At 43.0% G+C, this 13,597-nt stretch overlaps 1 protein-coding gene across 1 annotated transcript in view; it reads left to right on the top strand.

Annotated features, from left to right (window-relative positions):
- The window catches only part of RAD54L2 (RAD54 like 2), an 88,948-nt gene that overhangs the window by 37,000 nt on the left and 38,351 nt on the right, over positions 1-13,597 (top strand). The gene's annotated exons all lie outside the window — the stretch shown is intronic.

Below are 13,597 nucleotides of genomic sequence, written 5' to 3'. Positions count from 1 at the left end.
CACCCTTTCTTTATTCCCAACTTGGTTTTTTTTTTTTTTTGGTTACTAAGCAGATATTTATTGTTTACATACTGGGCTTTATTTTCATGACCACAGGCTTTCGGTTTGTATCCCTCATTTGCCTGATATCCAACAGATCGTGAGGATTGCCACTGTGCCGTGGCCAGCAATAGACAAATATCTGAGACCCGCTGCTCTCACAGTCCACCACGATGCCATAGTTCACATTGGGGTTATTGGTGTCTGTAGCTTCAATGTCAGTAACTCGTGCCAAGTACCTTTGAAACTTCTTGTCTTTGGAGAGCCATCCATACTTATTTCGGATTATGACAACAGAAAAGTATGAAAGTGAGACAGCAGCAGCCAGAAGGCTGATGACGATAATTTGACATAAGTTGGTGTTCAGAATTTGGGGACACCCCACTGGAGAGGTGCTGAAATGCCAGGAAGCAGGAAAAAGACAGGAGATGCCAATCCTCCCCATGCTCATGGGTCAGAGGTCAGGCAAGGCTCTGGGAATCAGTCCTCACACACCATCACCACAGTCCTCTTGGCGTTAGAGCCCTCCTATACTGCTCAGCTACGTCCGACTCGGAGGCCGGGGCTCCCGGGAGTGGGGACTCGGGGGTGGGGACTCGGGGGTGGAGCGCATCACGGCCACCGCAGCGACCGACATGACTTCCTCGTGGTGGGGCGTCGGGGGGATAGCTTCCCAGGAGCTCTGCGCCTTTCCGGTAGCAGCCCACCACTCCTCCACCACCCGAGTCACGTCACCGGGAGCGCCTATTCCCAACTTGTTGAAGTGGCATTAGACTTTTTCTTTCATCATTAGTCTAGCGTTAGGTCATCTGACCAGCTTCTCAGTTAATGCTAGCCTTTCATGGCACAGGGTTTAGTCGTTTGTAAGCTTCCTGTTATCCTAGGAGTAAAATGTACCTTTTTATAAGACACCAGTATTCAGTTTTATACCTGAAGTTGCAGTAGATTGTCATTCCTTGGATCTGCTGGAGCCTGGTGAAGATGCACTCCTGTCATCCTCCAGGTTCCAGGAGAATAAACATCTCTCCTTTTTCTTTGTTGATGTTAATGTCTTTAGTTCTCAATCATCCTAACAGCTGCCATACAGTTCAGGGATCGATTTTCTTTCACGTAAACTATCGAGAAGTCCCTGCCCCATTTTCAGTTTACTTCTGGCAGGCAAATTACCATTTCACTCCCTGCCCTCACCCGGACTGCATCTTTTGCGATCCACTGCTAGCCTGTTCCATTGGAGTCTCGCCACCACTGGTTTTATAGTTCCTGTCCATAAAGTAGAATGAGGAGAAATTATGGAAGATAGTGATGTATAGGTATACCATTAGACTGTTTTGCTTGCCTCTCATGGTTCTTAAGATGGCGTTAGAATCCCTAGGTATCTGCATCACTTTTTGCTGTTATATCATTTGGTTTCTCAAAATTTATGTTTCCAGGCACCTCTAGAACTCTCATCAGGTTTAGACTGGGTTTTAGGTGCTGCCGGTGAGTATAATGGATATATACACACTGTTTTCCCTCTTGGCTTCTTGGATTCCTTTTCTCCTGGTCAGATTCTTAATTATTCAAAAATTGTATGGTATAACTTTGAGAACTTTACTATTATTTATTTAAAAGTGGCAAGAATTTGTGATTTGTCTCAGAATAATGTACTTATTGTATTGGAGTTTTTAAAAAAGAAAATGTATTTGATGAAATAACTTTTTAAAATTTTGAAATGATTTCTTTTTATTGCTTATGAATTTCAGAGCGAGTAAGAAGAAGTTTCCATAGGTGCTGTCTCCTTTGGCCCCGTTAGGGTATCTTACTTCTTGGAATTTGATTCAAGCGCATTTTTTTTTTAAATTTTTGTTTTGTGTTGGGGTATAGCCGATTAACAATGTTGTGATAGTTTCAAGTGAACATGGAAGGGACCCAGCCATACATATACCTGTATCCATTTTCCCCCAAACCCCTCTCCCATCCAGGCTGCCACATACAATTGAGCAGAGTTCCTTGCAAGCACCGTTTTTATGTTTCACTATAGTGTTTGAACACTACAGCCCTCCCCTCCCACCCCCGACCCCTGCTCCCCTGAAATAAAAATGATACTTCTGCTACTTGTGGTATTTCTGCCACTGTGTCAGTTCTTACAGGTTTCCTGGTTCTCTCATCTTGAACACTGTGCAGTTGTGCTGAAACATCCAAGACCTGCCTGTTTTCTTCAGTCTTGCCTCTGCTATCTTGGGTTGCTGGTTATCCTGCAGTTCTAATGGGCAGAGCAGCCAGCCATTCTAAAATTAGGAATAGCTATGAATAGTCTGGTTTTAGCTGGTGTAGTGTGATGTGGCCCTTTTGTTTTCTTAGAACAGTTTTTCTCAACCTGGGTTGATTTTACCTCCCGGGGGACAGGTTACAAAGTCTGAAGGCATTTCTGGTTGTCACGACTCCTGGGAGTGGAGGAGGAATGCTACTGGCATCTTGTGTGTAGAAATAAGCCATCCTGCTGACCGTCCTGCACTGCATAGAACAGCTCCCTGCCACACTGTTATCTGGCCCCAAATGTCAATAGTGCTGCAGCTGAGATACCCTTTCAAAAAGGAAACGTTACTACAGCCCTTTCTATTTGAAGTGTTTCACTTTGACAGCACTTCCTTATAGTTGACAGAAACATCTGAACTATCCTACTAACCTTTTCAAAGAACTGCCTTCTGGCTTTGGTGAGCCTCTATATCATGTTTGTTTTCTTTGTAATTTCTACTTTAGAATATTCTCCCACATCTTTGGGGTTTATTTTGTATTACTTTCAAGCTTTTTAAGATTATGCTTAGCTCATTTAAGTATTTTTTTTCCTAGTAGCACTTAAAACTAAATTTCTAACTACTACTTTAGTTCCATCCCTTCAGAAGCATTTTGAAATGTTTTATCTTACTTGATTATTTTAGTAATCCTGTGTGTTAAGTAGGGTGGGTGCATTTTACAGATGAGAAAACTGAGGCTCAGAAAGGGAAGTGCCTTGCTCAGTGTAACTTAGTAAGAAAATGGTAAAGCTGGGCCTTTGGTTTCCAAGGTGGTGCTCCTATTTCAAACCCGTGCTGCTTCTGACTCCATAGATTCATATAATTCCCTGCCTGTGATGTGTTTGCATTCCTTCTTAATGAGTGCTTTGCAGGAAGAAGTTGGTGATATTGTTGATCAGAGATGAGAGGACAATTAGAAGTACTGGCCTGAATAAAGGGAAGGCATGGCATGTGGTAGAGAATGGTGAGCTGTCTACTTGGTGTAGAGCTGAGCACTTTAGGAGGATGACCAGAGTGAGCCTGCAGTGATGACCTGTGGTCAGAGCATGAAGGGATCTGGAATTTATTTTAGAGGCAACATGGAACTGATGGAGGGTTTTACTGTGGGAGCATCCATTAGACCTTTTATTTTAGGAATGTTATTCTAGCAGTACACAACAGAGATGGCCTGCAGATCAAGAAAACCAGTTAGGTCTCTGACGGAGCTTTATGGGAAGGGTCAGTGAGGGTTTGAACTTTTGAGTCAGTTGATCTGCACATGAGGAATACAAAGTCAGATTTGTTGCAGTGGGATTTATTTATTGGCTATGTGGGCAGACTGAAGATGGACTAAGTAAAGCCTGGGAGGATTATGAAACCTTTGCAAAGATGGAAGGAACAGACTTGTGAGTGAATGGGGGGAGTTGAGATATTTTTAGCTTTGCTACATTAAGTTGGAGCATTGTCTGCCCCTTGATACTGACCTTCCAAAGCTGACTTGTGAGGCATTAGTCTGAGAACTGGCTATGATAGAACATGGTGGCTTTGGCTATTGGGGAACAGCTTCATGATTTTGTCTTCAAAAAAGTGGGGAAGAAGATAGTGCTCTCTGTTCATCACAGGTGAGGGGACCTGTGGCATGTTGTGAGACGTTTTGGATTGGCATGTCATTCCTGTTTTTCTTTTGTATATTCTTTTGGAATGATGGGGAAAGTTAGAGGTCAGCTCTTTCGGGGGTCTGTCATTATTAGAGGCAGAGTTTCAAAACCTGCTCTGTCTGGAAATGGGCTTTCCCTGTGCAGTGGTTGTTTGACTCAGTATTCTAGCTGAGCGTGAGCTCTAATCTCTTGATCCAGGTAAGGTGCTTAGAAATATTTAGATGAAGGAAACTCCTGGAATTATCTGGCCTTTACAAAAAAAGTTTGCTTTCAGTTACTACTTGATGTGTGTTGCATTGGATGTGAGAGTGTGGCATGGGTGAGAGATGATATGTTTTCATTTACCTGTGTTTTGCTTGTTGGTTTGCTGGTTCATTGGTCTTTCTCAATGTCACTCTACCCTTTAGGCCTACAGTAGATTCTTCCTTTCGTGTACTTGGCAACTGTAGGTAATAGAGTATCTAGACCAAGGAATAGTTCCAAGGGTCTGTCTATGCGACTGGTAAAAATCCTGATATCATTTCCCCAAGGTAGTTTCTTATCTCCTTGCAGCAGGGAGACAGGAGAGAAAAATAGCAAGAAACCTGGGCCTAAATGTACAGTAAAGGTTGGGGGGTGGGGGAGATTCTTAGAATTTGGTATGTTCGTTTAATAAGAACTTCATGTATTTCCCATTAATATTCATCTGGATTCAATTCTTGGTTTCCCTCCAAAATTTCAGTTGTTCTCCAGGTGTATAACAATCGTGATTAATGATGAGATTCCCCTCCCCCACCAGTCCATTTAGGTTACCCTTATTCTTACGGAGTATTTATTACAAGGAAAAACCAGATGCCCCATTTCTTTTCCTCTGGTATTTTTTTTTACTTCATTAGTTGTACTGGTTTCTCTGCTATTTTCTTGGTTTTTTGGTAGGGGAACTGGGTCCTCCACCACCCTTTTCTTCTGAGAGCCCTCTGCTCATCCAAGCTGTTTGGCCCATGTTGTGAACAGCCTTGTTCAGCTAAGATAAGAGTAGGATTTTTTTTTTTTAATAGGAATTTCATTGTAAAACCCAAGCCCCAGTCAAAAACTACAGGCTTAAACCATTTACTGGCTCTTCTAGGAATGATTGCTTACCAAGGAGTTTCATTTCCAAACTTGATTCCTTAGGTTGTGGAAGGGATACTAGGAGTTTATGGAGCTTCACTGTAAACATGACAGGCCTTGCTGGAGTGTCAGTTTTATTGGGAAGTTAATGGAGGAGTGTCAGGGCTTGGGGCTTCAGTACTTTGGTATGGATTGAAACAAAATTTTTTTATGTAATGGAAATTTGGACATAGAAATCAGTATTCACATCAAGTTTTAAGATAAAATTAGATTTTCTTCAAATAAATTTGAGAGTGGAGTTTGAATGCTTTGGATGGTGCCCTAAGGGATAAGAACATTTTCTGTAGTAATTCAGGACTCCTCAGCAGAAAACTTGGAGAAGTCCTGGTTTATTTAAGTGAGTCAGGATCTGCACACAGACTGATTTGATGGGCACATCTCTTTAGAACATAGGCCTTCTCCCCGCTCCCCCATTTCATTCTATTCTTGTCTGTTTTCCATGGCGCATCGGGACACTAGTTTCCTTGCACAGCAGCTAGGGGTATGACATGCTTAGTGCTTCCGGAACCTGCTTCATAGCCATCGTATTGACAGAAAGCTAGCCTCCTAGATGCCAACTGTGACCCCCTTCACCTTGGACCCCTGGGTAAGGAAAGCTGATCTCCTTTTCAACCTCTGCGTCTCGTAGTCTCCTGCAGGGAGTCTGACTTGTGCTGCTTCTCTCACGCCCTTCTATTTGTCCTCTTTGCTTGCAGTGTAAAGAATCAGGGTAAAGTATCCTAGGCACAGGGCCAGGGCAAAGGCCCTGGGGTGGGAACAGCTCTGCTTGTTTAGACTCAGGAAGATGGAGGCCTTGGTGGCTAGAGGACAGAGAGCAAAGGGCAGGGTGCTCTGGGGTGAGCTAGGTAGGGGCTTGACCGTGTAAGGCCGTGGTGGTGGCTCGAGATATACCTGGAACCCTGGGTTTATTTGCTTGAGTTCTGACAGCTGCTGTTTTAGACTTACACTGTGAGTCCCGAGTGTATCAGTAAGCACCAACAGTCTGCAGGAGCAGTCTTGCAGCTGGAAGTGGAAGAAGTGTCGAGAACCTCCAGAGTTTTAAACTAAGATCAGAGTGGGCGGCTTTTGCGTCATGAAGAATGGCACTTGGGAGGAATAGTTGCAGCAGTCTAATGGGAATCCTAGCCAGTGTTTCCTCCCTCCCGTGGAAGCCCCCAGGGCCCTTCACAGGGAGCATAGGTTATGGAGGTTGTAGTTTTCACTGTTTATAATGGCCTTTCTGTCACATTAGACATCCCTATTTTGAGCCTAGATTTCTTTCTCTTCTAAGAATAGTTTTAAGTAAATGTTATGAACCCTGTGATTGCCTCATATCCTAGATCCTTCTTCAAAGAATGTGTCTGGAGTTTGGATAATAAATCTGTGATGCCCAACTGCTTGTTGAGTTTACTATTTAACAATAAATTTCTGATTATTAGTAATATGCACCTATAATTAAATTTTGGAAATATAGAACACTGTAAAGAATATAAAAATCACATAGAATTCTATCAGCCAGAGATAGCAAGAGTATTGATATCTTATTTTTCAGTTATTTTTCTCTTCAGATGTATATTTCCACAAAGCTGGAATCCTATTGCATTTTTGTTTTGCATGTGCTATTTAAAAATTTTCAAAACCAGGATTGTTTCATAATTCCATGGTATTTCATTTTTAATTTTCTGAGTTTTTATTTTTAAAAATAAAAGCAAAAAGATCAGTTGTTACCAGAGGTTTGAGGGAGAGGAGGGATGAATCTGTGGAGCACAGAAGACTTTAGGACAGTAAAACTGCTCTGGATGGTCTACCACGGTGGATACCTGTCATTATATATTTGTCCAACATCAGGAGTGAACCCTAATGTAAACTCTGGACTCTGGGTGATCCTGATGTGTCAGTATAGGTTCATTCATAGTAACAGAGGTACCACTGTGTTGGGGAGGATTAATAATGAGGGAGGTTTATGTGTGGGGCCTTATTCTGTGAGATGGGAGCCATTGAAATGGCTTTGAACAGAGGAAAGATCCCTCTGGTTGATATGTAGGGGACTAGACTGTTAGGGAGATGAGGGCAAAATCAGGGAGACCAGTTAGGAAGATAGATCAGAATTCAAGGCAGGAAAGATGATGGCTTGGTGGAGTTGGTGGAAGTAGTTGGATTCTCGGTATGTTTTGAAGATAGAGCCAAGAGAATTGGTTAATGAAATAGATACAGATTGTGTCAGAGTAACAGGGAAGATAAGGATGGATTCTGAGTTTTTATTGAACAACTTTAAGATGCCATTTTCTAAGGTTAGGAAAATCAGGGGCAAGGCATGGATTGGAGACAGACGGGAGTTTGATTTTGGAGAAACAAGTTTGACATGTCTTATGCCTCGAAGTTGAAATGTCCACAGGGCAGTTAGACTGCTGAGTTGAAATTCAGAGGAGAACTCTAAGTTTAAAAAAAAAAAAGTGGGGCATGTCTGTATATGAATGGTACCTAAATCACAGGACAGGGTGAGATTATTCCAAAAATAAGAGAAATGGTCTGAACGACTAAGCACTTGACAGCAGAAGTGGGGAGGGAATGAAGATGATTGAGGAAAGAAGACTGAAAGGAAATGGCCACTGAGGTAGTAGATCACCCAGGAGAAGATGTTATAGGATCCAGATAGGAAAACAAAAGTCATTTCAAGGAGGAAGTGATCAATTGTGTTAGATAAGGCTAAGAATTGACATTGGATTTAGCAGTGTGGGGTCCTTGTGCCCAAAATGATCAATTTCAGTGCAGTGATGGGGGCTCAAACCAGAATAGGGGGAGAACAGGTTTTATCTTTTAAACTTTCTTTTGCCAGTGGGACTGATCAGGTGGGAGGGAGAAACTGATGGTGTAGGAGAGAGAGGTGGCAGTCCATACTGGCTAAAGCTGTCACTGTGGCCCTTTGCCCCAGCACTCTAGTGTGTGATAGAGAGGAGCACCCCACCAGGCAAAGCAGTCTTCATCTACACTTCTGTGATCCTGGGAAAGTCCTTGCTGAGCCTTTAAGGTCTCTTCCACAAAATGAAAAGTTTGCAACCTGAATTCTAGATCTGTTGTTCTCTTGTTCTGGACGAAGACAGGGAAGGGAAGTCATGTTTTTAGGAATAAAGAGGAATCACTGAAACAGAGAAAAGGGCTGTGAATCCGCCTGTGGGAGCAGTTAGACCATGCAACTGAATGCACCAAGACAGACAAGACAGTGTTAAGAGAACACTCTATTGCACTTCAGCATTTTGCTCTCAACATGGATGACGAGCAGCATTCCTTAAATTACAGATTCAAGCCGGATCTTTGTTTTTGTTTTTTGGCTGTGGTACATGGCCTGTGGGATTTTAGTTCCCAGATCCAGGATCAAACCTGCACCCCCTGCAGTAGAACCACCAAGTCCCAACCACTGGACCGCCAGGGAAGTCCCTCAAGCCAGATCTTTGTATTCTGTATTTCTGTCTTCCTTTTCTTCCCTAGAAACGTGTCACTTTTTTTGGAGAAAACTTGCATGTTGTTGGACTGATTTTTCAGCATAGCTTGTGTCAGTATTTAGATGGCCTCCCTGTTAGAAATGAAGCAGTGCTGATTTGGGTGCTCGTTCTTGTCCTTCCTTTCTGTGTGTTAGGCTTAGGGACGCAAAGGGGCAGAGTTTGAGTGTGCCGGGGGCAGGCCTGTTCTGTAAACCTGCATCAGGAAAACATGTCAGACCCTGACCGTCTTGTTCAGAGTGATTTTGTAGAGCCTTTAACATTCCTTCCCCGCAGTCCAAGGGGTTGTGGGGGGCGAGTTGGTATCTGATTGTGGTTTTAATTTCCATTTTCCTCCATCCTAAAGGAGATCAGTCCTGGGTGTTCATTGGAAGGACTGATGCTGAAGCTGAGACTCCAATACTTTGGCCACCTCATGCGAAGAGTTGACTCACTGGAAAAGACCCTGATGCTGGGAGGGATTGGGGCAGGAGGAGAAGGGGACGACAGGGGATGAGATGGCTGGATGGCATCACTGACTCGATGCACATGAGTTTGGGTGAACTCTGGGAGTTGGTGATGGACAGGAGTAATGGCATGCTGTGATTCATGGGGTTGCAAAGAGTCAGACACGACTGAGCGACTGGACTGAACTGAATTACTTCAGGTGTTGAGCTCTTTTCCACCCGCTCACGATCATTTTCACTTTTGTAAAGTGCCCGAACCCATGTTTTCTACCATTTTTCTTTCTTTCATAAATTTCTTAGTTGGTTTATAGAAATTTTTTATATCTGGATGTCTTTTTGATATATACACATGACACACCTTTCCCATTTATATTGCTTGATTTTTCACTCTCTTAGTTGTGTATTTTTTACAGTTTTATAATCTTTTCTAAATTGTATTTTTGATCTATAGATGCTTTAATTTTAATGAAGTCAAATTTATCATTTTTTCCTCTTTTTGTTTTGTGCTTTGTATAAGAAATAGTTGTCTACCCCAAGGTCATGAAGATATTTCTCCTGTTGTCTTCTAGATGTTTCATGTTTTGCCGTCGCATTTAGGTCTTGGATATATCTGGAATTGATTTCTGTGTGGTGTGAGTTAGAGTCAAGCTTCATTCCCCCCATCCCCCACCAGTATGGTTAATTGCTCTACTCTGCATTAGAGTTTTGTTTTATTCTTTGTTGTAAATCAAGGCACAGTACATGTATGACTCTTTCTGAACTCTGTTTTCTTCCTTTATAACTTTAAGGGGAGTGGTAGTACAGGAGAAATTGTGCAGGGTGGTGGCTAAGAGCAGGGACTGTGGAGCCAGATCAGACACCTAAGTTCAAACTAATAGCTTTGTGAAGGACCTTTTTTTTCATCTGTACAATGGGAATATTTGTAGTATTTTGTATTTACCGTTTTGAGGACTGAATGAGTTATATTGGTAACATGAATAAATCTAGCCAAAAGATAACAAGCGTTGCAGGTACACTGGGCCCCAGTGCTTCTGGGTGCAGAGCTAGTGACCAGCACCATTTTAGATGGACTTGGGCATGACGGGGCATGGGGTGGGGTACATGTCTAGCAGACTCACCACAGACCTGTACTGGGACTACAGTTATCCCCCAGTTACCGTGCCTGCCCTGACTTCAGAGTTACCCAGCAACCCTCTGGAGGAGAAGGCTTTTCAGTATTTTTTGAATCATCTCATGAAGTCTTCAAATAATCTTTGGTCCAATTTAGAATACAGAAGCAGAACGTGCCAGGCTTAAATGAAGTTCCCTGAGCAGCTTACCAAGAGAGACAGCAGCAGCTATTAACTTTCTCTCTGCAGCCATGTTGACAGACACTACAGCTTAGCAGTTGGGCACATGCTGAAACAAAAAGAAAGAAACCTAGAGAAGGCGTTCTGGAGGCTAACCTTTGAGTTAGGACCCAAAAGAGGCTATGGGTTAGAAAGAAGTAAGTCATTAGACTCTAACACATAACTGTTAGATGAAAAGGTGGGGAAAGAGGGACACAGCCTCAGCCAAGGCCTGAGACCTCGAAAGCACTGTACTTTTGAGGCTAGAGAGTAGGCAGTGGAGGGTGTGTGGGTACAGGTGTTGGTGGTCAGAAGGAAGGCTGGATGCTAGGAATCAGGGAAGGCCTTAAGTGTTTTAGACTATATCCTATGGGTAGAAGGGACAGCTTTAAGGTATTTTAGGAGATCCTGGGTGGGTGGAGACTCTGACATGGTCAGATTCAGAAAGCTCTCTTTACAGTGTGGATCGAAGGAGGAGTAATCAGAGGCAGGGAGACCCTTTGGAGTCTGGTGTCAGAATCCAGACCAGGGAGTACAACGGTATGGAGGGAAGCCAAGTGGGGTATTTAGGTAACTTCTTTAGGCACAGAATTTGTGTTTGAAGATGAGGAGAGGAGAGGTTTTATCGTCGTTAGTGATCGTATATGGTAGAGATCTATGGGGTGTTTCCCCTGTGGAGTGAAAGGTCCTGGGAGAGCCACTGGCGAGTGCTCCTCTAGCTTAGAGACGTTGTACTTATGTTCCAGCTGGTCTTTTAATCAGGAAGCAGACTCAGTGTGCTCCCAGATAGATGCATATTGTCTTTGCAGTTTCTGTGACCCTAAGGAAAAAAAAAATTTTTTTTTTTAAGATTTATCTTATTTCTAATGTGGTCAGAAAGTGCTTTATCTGTCTGAGTTTTCTCTCCAGCCTTTGCGTTCATAGAGTTAACATCTAAGGCTTAAGTTCAGGAGACAGTCCAGGAGGTCAGTGACATGCAATAGTTTATTATTTTGCCAAGGCATGGGTTTAAATGCTGCTCTCTGGGGTATGGGAGCTAATGGTTGAGCCCTGCCCTCCACAGCGTCCACTTCTCAACCTACCTTGTATTCTGCCCTCAAATCAGAAATTCTTATTATTAAGAGTCTGACGGAAATCGTTTAACTGTTTCAATTATATGTGAATGCGTTTTGTGGAGGAAACTCTGTGCTGGAGCAGTACTCTCTAATTTTGGGAGTTTATAAAGGTACCTGACTTCTCTCTTGCCTGCTGTGCTTTCCCAGCATGATGTCTGATGCTCTGCTTGTGGAAGACTGGCCCTTTCTCAACTACTAAATCCTTCTGGGAAGTGTGTGTGTGCGTGTTTTGTGGTCATGCCTCAGTACTTCAAAGCATTCATCAGCAGAGTGAAAAAATAAACTGAGTTATATGGATTTCGCGCCCCGCCTTTCCACTGTACGCTTACAGGGGAAGCTTTTGTTTGTTCATAGGACCAGTTTTATTGTCTTCTACTCTCTTAGGCTTAACAGATAAGACAGTAACAAATTTCGGAAGATGATCATCTTAGTGTGCACACCTAAGTCCTCTCTCAAATGAAAATAGCAGGATTTGAGCTGTTGGTGTTACTCTTTGCCCATTCCCTCTGGAACAGCGGGCATGCCCTATTTCCCTCTTGTTTGTTGTGGGTACTCTTACAGGGGCCCTAGTGGAGTTTGCACATACCGGAAGATTTGCACGTTGTTTTGTGCTTCCGTCACCATTCAAAATGGATTTCCAGGAGGAGAATGTAGGGCTTTACCTGCCTGAACTCCAGAGGGAAGGGCTACAGTCCCCCGAAGTTGCAGGCAGGCTTGTTCTCTTCATTCCTCTCCCTAAATCCTCACTTTGTGGGTGCCCAGGTTTTGTTAACTGTAGGCCCTCAGGTTCACTGGAGATGCCAGGAGATTGTCTGCTAGCTTCCCTGAGAGAGACTGCCAGTTGGAGCCCTCCAGAAGAGCTGGGAGCCTGGCATGGATTGACATGGCTCTTGAACCAGCTCCAGCGCTGACACCCATCAAGCAGTTGCAGCGTACGGACCCGCTTTACTCCCCCATAGTGCTGAATGCAGGTGGAGAAAGCACCGGCCGTTTAGTGATTCTTAAGTTTCCAGGAATAATTTGCTTGAGTCTTTAATTCTCCTTTTATTTTTCCTATGTTTGGATCACTCATACTTTGGGAAACAAGCAAAAAAAAAAAATTTATTGCCTCTGTTTTCCCATTCATAGCCCTAGCCAATTTATTATTATTTTTTTTTCAGACAGGGATGTAGTTGATTTACAATATTATGTTACTTTCAGGTATATAACATAGTGACTCAAAAATTTTATAGATTATACTCCATTTATAGTTATAAAATATTGCCTATATTCCCTGTACTGTACCATATATCTTTGTATCTTACATATTTTATACATAGTGACTGGTACCTCCTAATTCCCTACCCCTATCTTGCCCACACCTCCTTCTCTCTCCCCACTAGTAACCACTGGTTTGTTTACTGTATCTGTGAGTTTGTTTCTTTCTTGTTAAATTACTAGTTTGTTTTATTTTTTAGATTGCACATATTAGTGATAACATACAGTATGAGTCTTTCTCTGACTTATTTCACTACGCATGATACCCTCCAGGTCCATGCATGCTGTTGCAAATGGCAAAATTTCATTCTCTTTTTAATGTTTATCCCATTTCTTTTTTTAATTGTTACTAGAGAGTTGAGAAACTCTTAGAGAACTCTTGAGGAATGAGTGACTAGCCTGTTGTCTCTTGAGGCCTTTAGCAGAGTCTGGAAGGGACGGCTGTCTCCTCAGGAAGCCGGCTGCAGGCTGCCGCTTGCCAGTCACCTGCTGCCTCGGCTGGTGTGTGGCTCCTCAAGAATGGCAGCCATTTCCAGACGGGAGTTGGCTCTCTCTCCGCCTTCTGCTCCTCGGGCAGCAGCAGGGTTTCTCTTCTTAATGTGTGGTGGTGGCTGGGTGTGGGGTTGCTATTGGAATTCTGGGGGGTGGAAGGAATGGGGGAAGTCAAGCTGAGTACGTGATTCAGCATTCATGTTTGGCATAAGGCCATAGAATGTTAGTTGATGTTTTCTTGGAATATGGAATAATGAAGTTGAGTGATTGCAGAAAACAGGGGAATAGTTCAGGAGTCAGCTCAGATTTCTGAAGTAATGATGCCAGTTTTGACTGGGGTAATGATGCTTTTCATGTTTAAGTGTTTGTGTAAGTATTCTGGATA

The sequence above is a fragment of the Ovis aries genome, chromosome 19 (assembly GCF_016772045.2).
Source record: "Ovis aries strain OAR_USU_Benz2616 breed Rambouillet chromosome 19, ARS-UI_Ramb_v3.0, whole genome shotgun sequence".
NCBI classification, from domain to species: domain Eukaryota; kingdom Metazoa; phylum Chordata; class Mammalia; order Artiodactyla; family Bovidae; genus Ovis; species Ovis aries.
The sequence above is the reverse complement of the archived record's forward strand: the minus strand, read 5'-3'. Positions and strand labels throughout refer to the sequence as shown.